The sequence below is a fragment of the Lolium perenne genome, chromosome 6 (genome assembly GCF_019359855.2).
Source record: "Lolium perenne isolate Kyuss_39 chromosome 6, Kyuss_2.0, whole genome shotgun sequence".
Classification (NCBI taxonomy): domain Eukaryota; kingdom Viridiplantae; phylum Streptophyta; class Magnoliopsida; order Poales; family Poaceae; genus Lolium; species Lolium perenne.
In genome coordinates, this window is record NC_067249.2 from 252,375,006 (window position 1) to 252,382,086 (window position 7,081).

General features: G+C 45.9%; 1 long non-coding RNA gene across 1 annotated transcript; it reads right to left on the reverse strand.

The window, feature by feature from the left end:
• Positions 1-757: 757 nt before the first annotated feature.
• On the reverse strand, positions 758-2,432 carry LOC127305163 (uncharacterized). The gene is made up of 2 exons (XR_011746900.1): positions 2,292-2,432; positions 758-990 (listed from the first exon to the last, which is right to left on the reverse strand). It is a non-coding gene; the product is annotated as an uncharacterized lncRNA (long non-coding RNA).
• Positions 2,433-7,081: the final 4,649 nt, after the last annotated feature.

The following is a 7,081-nucleotide window of genomic DNA, read 5'->3' on the forward strand; positions in this document are numbered from 1 at the left end:
CAAAAGAAAAGGAACAAGCAAATCTATTAGGGGTACTACCCGGGGCCGTTACAATCGACACCACTAACAAGGAACCTCGCCCCGAGGTTCCACGTCAAGCCAAGGGGGAGTTGGTTAAACTATCGAGTCTTCTTGTACCATGTTGACAATCACCCGACCTTGAGGTGGAACCTTCTTCTGGCGAAGTGTTGATCTTCTCGACACCACTAACAAGAATTCTTGCTCCATGTAGATCGGTCGACACCACTAACAAGAAGTCGTTGTTCCGATGTTGATGATGCGCTTCAGTCGGGATCCTCCGAAGATCGGACCTAATAGGTGAGGGGCAAAGATCGTCCAACCCACGTCGGAACCTAAGACTCGGAAAACTCAGATAAGAGAGAAGACTCAAAACTCGTAAAGATAAGAGGAGAAAGAATATAGACAAGGAGAAAAATCAGAGCTAATCAGATCTATCCAACGAATTTTAGAAAATAGTTTTGACACTAGACACAACACCGTCCGTTGGCAAGGTTATCCTACAGGCTGGACTAGTGGGGTACCGTCAACCTGAGCTCTGATACCAACTTGTGAGGTACTGTCAACCTGAGCTCTGATACCAACTTGTGATGCCCCGGAACCGGTACCATGAGGATTCCAGCGATCCCGCCGAAATCCGCACGATATCGATCCAGAGACGCCCTCGTACACGACGTGCACGACGAATCACACACGTGATGCCAGAGGAATTAACACGAGCGGTAACATTACAACAAGATTACAATAGAGCCCACAAGATACATATATTACAACAACGACTCCAACGAGTCAAGATACAAATATACAATACAAAGATCCAAATCATACAGAAGATCAAATATGTCCGAGTACGGACAAGATACAAATTGGACTAAGTGTCCTGAAGATAAACGATGGCGTCCATAACCCTACCCAGGCAGAGCCGGAAGGGTAACCTTGCTAGCGTCGTCTTCATCGAACATATCTTCATACCTGCCCGGTTATATCCTGTAGAAGCAGCAATAAGTACGGGTTCGCACTTAACAAGACTTCAAGACGTATAAGCATTCGTCAACCAGTCGTCCTTTGTACTTGAGGCACGCAGGGGACTTAGAGGACGCAAGAGGAACATCATAGGCAATATGGTGGAGTTAAGCAGCAGCGCAAGCACTAAAAACCTATAGAGACACTCTACAACATTCGTCTATCAGAGAAGGTGAGAGAGCGCATAAACTAACAGTTCTATACTCTGCAAACATAACCCAACCGATGTGTTCCCCCTCGCAAGGAGGTACTTACAAAGGCACTCACACGGTTGTCAAGTTTTAACCATTTATTAGTGAAGTTGTGCTAACTTACTACGCAAGTTATTATTAATAAACAACAGGTGTAAGTTGTCTATGGTCGAGTCATACAGCTCCAAGTCGTCCATAACCGCGGACACGGCTTATCGATAAGATGTAACCCTGCAGGGGTGCCCAAATGTGCCCACACGCACGATCAACCCACTTACGACAGGTGGATATCACGACACGCACTCTCCTTCACTACAACAATGTCCAGGAAGCCACCTAACTAAGTTAACCTGTATCGAAGTCCGGCCGTGCTCCGAAGCGGACTTAGCTGTTTGCGTCTACGGCTAAGAGGATCAGAGCCCACTAGAGGATGACCTCTTAACAATACGTACCGCATCCTACGAGCGTGCAAGAGACAACGGGGTTACAAGGCACTCACGGCTTCCCCAAAAGTAACATCATATCATCCGACCACAAAGAAACAAGCTTGCACGCCCGGGAGAAACAAAACAAACATCCAAACTAGTTGTGGCCACTGGACAAAGCTGTAAATTCCGGCAGTGGTCGAAGGGAGACCCGGTAAGCATACCCACGTGTGGTTAGAGCGCTCAGTCTCGGAACAGATAACAAGAACTCGGGGTCCTAAGATATTTAGGAAACACAAGTGAGCCGTCACAAAACGATCAGCTTACCCACCGATGTCTCCGCTAAACAATTATCAACAACTAAAGTAACCATGATTCTTCCCAACATATAACCCGATAAGATAACAAAACGGTAACGAGATAAAACAGCACTAGCATGCACTACGACTCGCAAGGGCAGACTCGATAACCAAACAATAGCCGTAGGAGGTGGTGGTGGCAATATGGGCTGCTTGAGGTAACAAGTGGAAAGGACACGTGACAAGAACGCAACTTAAGGATAGCATGAGGGAGAAGGCAAAATAAAATAGGTAAGCGACTTCTGCAGGGGCAGAAGTATAGGGGAAAAGCTTGCCTGTTAAAGCTTGCCGAGGGACATCCGGAGAACTTGGCGTATCTCACCACACCACTTCGCGATCCTATCCGGGAAAAAGCAAATGCTGGACAAACAACGGATGCAAGTCTTACTACTACGGATAAGAAGATCCAGCATGTTCATGATGATATGCATGACATGGCATAGATGGTGCAATGCATCTTATCCAATTTAATCGGCTTCGGAACCCCGGACACACAAATTAGGTTGAAGTTGCATTTTCTACCGACAAAGTTAAAGGTTGATTAACATGGCAAGACATGGCAAGGGTGCGCTACTTCAAAGTTAAACGGAGCGGGGAAACCATAGTCGGCGTCCGAAATACTCCGCATATATGTTAGATGGTATGCACGAACTATCACGTCACGACATGATGCAAGATGCAAACAGATGAATGGATGGCATATTCATGTTCATCATATTTTTCTGATCAATTTTCATATAAAACACATTTTATTTCGAGTTACGGTCCAAGAGATATAATTTTTGCAAGAATTGAATATTTGCTGAAAAACAAACAGAAACAAAAGGGGCTGGGGACAAGCTGGGCTGAACCTGCTGACAAGGTATCAACTTGTCAATGCCTATGGATTGTAGGCTAGGGTTTAGTTGGAAGTAGAGGGTAAGTAGATCTCGAAGGTTTCAGCCGAAAAGTACTCGACGATTATGAAAACTAGGGTTTGTAGACAATGATTCGATTGATTCTTCGTCCCTCGACTCCCCCTTTATATAGGAGGTGGAGCCGAGGGATTCGTGCCATACAAGTTTACAGAGTCCGGGACAGCTTCTAACTCATCCCGTCAGATTACAAATAACACTTCCTATTACAACTCTATCTTTTCCTTAAATACATCTTGGGCTCTCGAATCTTCTTATTCTTCGGGTAGTGGGCCTTCAGTAAACCCCGGGTACTATATTCGGCAGGCCCATTTGGGATGCCTATGTCAGTAGCCCCCGAGATTTTGCTTGAATCGTAGAGTCAGGGAAAATCTCCACTGTTTATTTTTACTCGAAAGCTTTAACTTTTTTATATTTCTTCTCATAAAATTCTATATTGTACAGGGATACCGGTAGTTGGGGCTAGTTCATCTGACGGATCAGGTACTAGTTAACTGCTCTAGTGGCAATCCGCAAAAACCTACTTCAAAATCACGTCCCTGGACATGATCTCGGGATACTGGTGCAAACTTCGACAGGTGCCGCTTAAGGTCTTACCATTCTGTCGAGTCCCAGTCAAATTTATCGGGTACCTAACGCGTCCGTTAGGATTTTTCTTCGTATCTGTTGATACGGATAAAAGTAGCAGAGCGCAGTCTTCGGCGATGCCACGCCCAGCAGAACGGATCTGGGGTCTTACCTTCGCAAATTTGCGGCATTCAGAAATTGATCGCAACTTCGGTGCTCTGAGAATATATTGTCGAGTGCTTTTCCGGCTGTTGGAATGGCACATTTTATCGAGTCAAATATGACTTATATTGCTCTCCCGATGGGAGTATATGTAGAGTTAACTATAACTCGAAATATACTCTCTTGCTTTTCTATTTTTCCTTTGTTAATTTCATCGGGCACGCGAACAGCGTTCCCGATGGGAGTAGCCCCCGAGGCTACAACCAAGAACTTGTGCTTGATTGTAGGCTCAACATTTTAGTCCACCTTGTCGCTATATTGTCATTATTTCCCAATATGATCTTTTTCTTCTTCTCTTTTTTTATCTCTCGGGTGCGCGAACAGCGCTCCCGATGGGAGTAGCCCCCGAGGCTACAGCCAAGAACTTGTGCTTGGTTGTAGGCTCCCGCAATTTCTATATTGCCATAGTCGAAATTTTACTTTTTGTCGAAGTAGCCCCCGAGCATTTGGGGAAAAACTTGTTTTTGATCAAAGGCTCCCGAAGTATTTAATAATTCTTCCTGTCGCCAATCTTCTTTTATTTTTCTTGTCGACATGCTTCCCTTAATCAAATTTACTTCATCCTTCTCGAATAGTCGTGATTTTTCTGCCCTGTGGGTCCGTTGCTTCCACCACGTTGACACGTCGTGCAAGTGGGGGACACACGTCCTCCACTTTTTCTGGCGCACGTACGGTAACGCCTATCTCAGTAAAAATACCTTTTTACCCTTGTATCTAGAAGATCAATTCTCACCACACGATTTCTTCATCCAACGGCACACTGCTTCACCCAATTCTTATATAAACCTTTCTTCAACCTCCGTTCATCCCCTCGCTTGCGCCGCTCACCTGTTCCTCTTCGCAAAAACTTCTCCTGCACCCAATCTTTCTCTAATCTTCCGCACTCACACACATTGCTCTGCCATTGCCGTTGATGCCACCGCGCGCGCGTCTGACTCGCCACAGCACTCCGGAATCCAAGATGGCCGCCGAGGATCTTGAGTGGGAGAGATCCAAAATCTCCAACCAAGACACCAACATGCTGAAGAGGCTTGGCCTCATGAAAAAGGAGGACGCCATCCGCTTTCCTAGCGAAGAAAGCTACCCCAAGCCTCCAATGGAGTATCGGGTTAGTTTTGTTGATCATCTCATCCGCGGCCTCTCGACCCCAATCCACGATTTCCTCCGCGGTCTTCTTTTTGTTTATGGGATTCAACTGCACCAATTGACCCCCAATTCCATCCTTCACATTTCTATTTTCATCACACTTTGCGAATGCTTCCTCGGAATCCCTCCCAATTGGGCTCTGTGGAAACGCATTTTCTGCCTCCGCCGCAATGGCTCCCACAACGTCACTTATAACATAGGTGGCGTTGTTATCTGTGTTCGTACTGATGTCGACTATTTCGACGTCAAATTTCCTGATTCTGTCCAAGGATGGCGCAAAAAGTGGCTCTACATTCACGAAGAAAGCGCCAACTCCGTTGAGCACAACATAGTTCCTTTCGACGGAAGTGCCAAAATTCAGCGCCGCCGCTCTTGGGATGCCGAAGCTTCCGAGGAAGAGAAGAAGGCGACAGAGGCACTCATGTCTCGTATTCGTCAGCTTCAAAACACTCGAGGCAAAGAGCTGTCTGGTGTTCAAATCACTGCCTACTTCCTTAGGATTAGAGTGCAGCCTCTTCAGGCTCGCAAAAATCCCCTTTGGACGTATTCTGGTAAAAATGACGCCAACAGAATCTCCGGTGATCTTTCCACCAAGGACTTGGAGAAGTTGATTCGAAGACTTTCTCGCCTGGGTAAAGACCCAATTCCTTCCTCTTGTCGCGTGGAACCGTACAGCGCCGCCAATCCACTCCCCGAGGTATTTTGTCTTGCCGAGTTTTTACCTTGTTTTGCACTTTGTCTGCATCTCATTATATTGTCATCTCTTTTAATTTTCCTTCTGGTCACTATTTTTTACAGAACCATCCTACTATGACTTCCCTTCCTCCTCTTCCGGAGGGTGGAGAAGTCGAAGAACAGGCCATCGTTGCCGAAGATACTCAAGGTTCTTCTATTCGTGAAAGTGAAGTCGCGGGTTCTCACAAATCTGCGGCTTCTCATGAAAAAGAAGTTGAGTCTGAAACCAGTGAATCGACGCAATCCCTTCCTCCTGCTGTTTCTCCAAAGAACAAAAGGAAAAGGACTGATGTTGAAGATTCTGGCACCTCTAAGGCTGAAGAAGTTGTTCCTTCTCATCCGAAGGCAGCTTACGATCCTTATGTTGAATCCCTCGTCAGCTCGTAAGTCGTCTTTATTTCTCTCTATTTTTGTACTCGAAATATTTATCTTGTCTTGCTTTTTATGCTGCCGATTTTTTGATTAATAGTGATGACGAGGAAGAAGTTCCAACTACTGACGTGGCTCCTCGGACAAGCACGTCACGTACTGTACTTGCCTCAGACACGCTAGTTGAAGGAGAAGAAACCTCGCCTCCTCAACAAAACGTCGTCACCACTACTCCACCATCCAGCCCCCTTGCTCCTTCACCAAAAAGGACAAGGGTTGAAAAGATTGTTGAACCTGCCCCTCAGTTGGGCAGTTCGTCGACTCTGCTCTTAGATGATGTAAGCTTGTCGACATCTATATTTTCCTTTTTTTGTTTTTTCGCACCTTTTCTCTTTTTCATGCCGATGTTTTTCTTGCTGTGTTCACCTTGAACAGCCTATGATCAAAGATCTTCTCCGCATCGGTTCCCAATTTATTGGGTACCGTGAATATGCTAATAGAGCCGAAGGTAACGACTTTTATACTTGCTGTTTTTCCCTTGATTTTTTACTCCTGTTGCTTGTCGCGATTTTTGATCTTTCTTTTCTCTCCTTTCCATATCTCGACAGAGAAACTTGCAGAGGCCAACGAGCGCGCCGACGCACTTGCTCGAAAACTTGAGCAAAGTGAGGCGGCTCGCAAGAAAGCCGAACTCGCTGCTAGCAAAGCCAAGGTCGAAGCTGATGAAGCCAAGGCGAAAGCTGCTGGTGTCGAGGAACCGAGAAAAAACTTGAGGATGCTACAGCTGCCTTAGATGAGCACAAAGCTGCGCAAGCTTCTCGTGAAGAAGGAATCCTCAAGCGCCTGAAAACTCAGAGCCGCCGCACTTTCAGTAATTTTGCTGATCTCTTCTATTTTTATGAGAATCGTTGTTTCTTGTCTTTTCACTAATGCTTTGTTTCCTTGACAGCCCAAACAAACCAGGATTTTGATCTGACAAATCCTGTCGATGATCCTGTTCTTGACGCACTTTCCTATCTGGAGCTTCATGGGTCCGAGATTCGTGAAGGTGTGTCGAATGCTAGCGCAGTATTGTCGGCATTGTTCCCCTACTTCTTCCCGAAGAAAGAGGA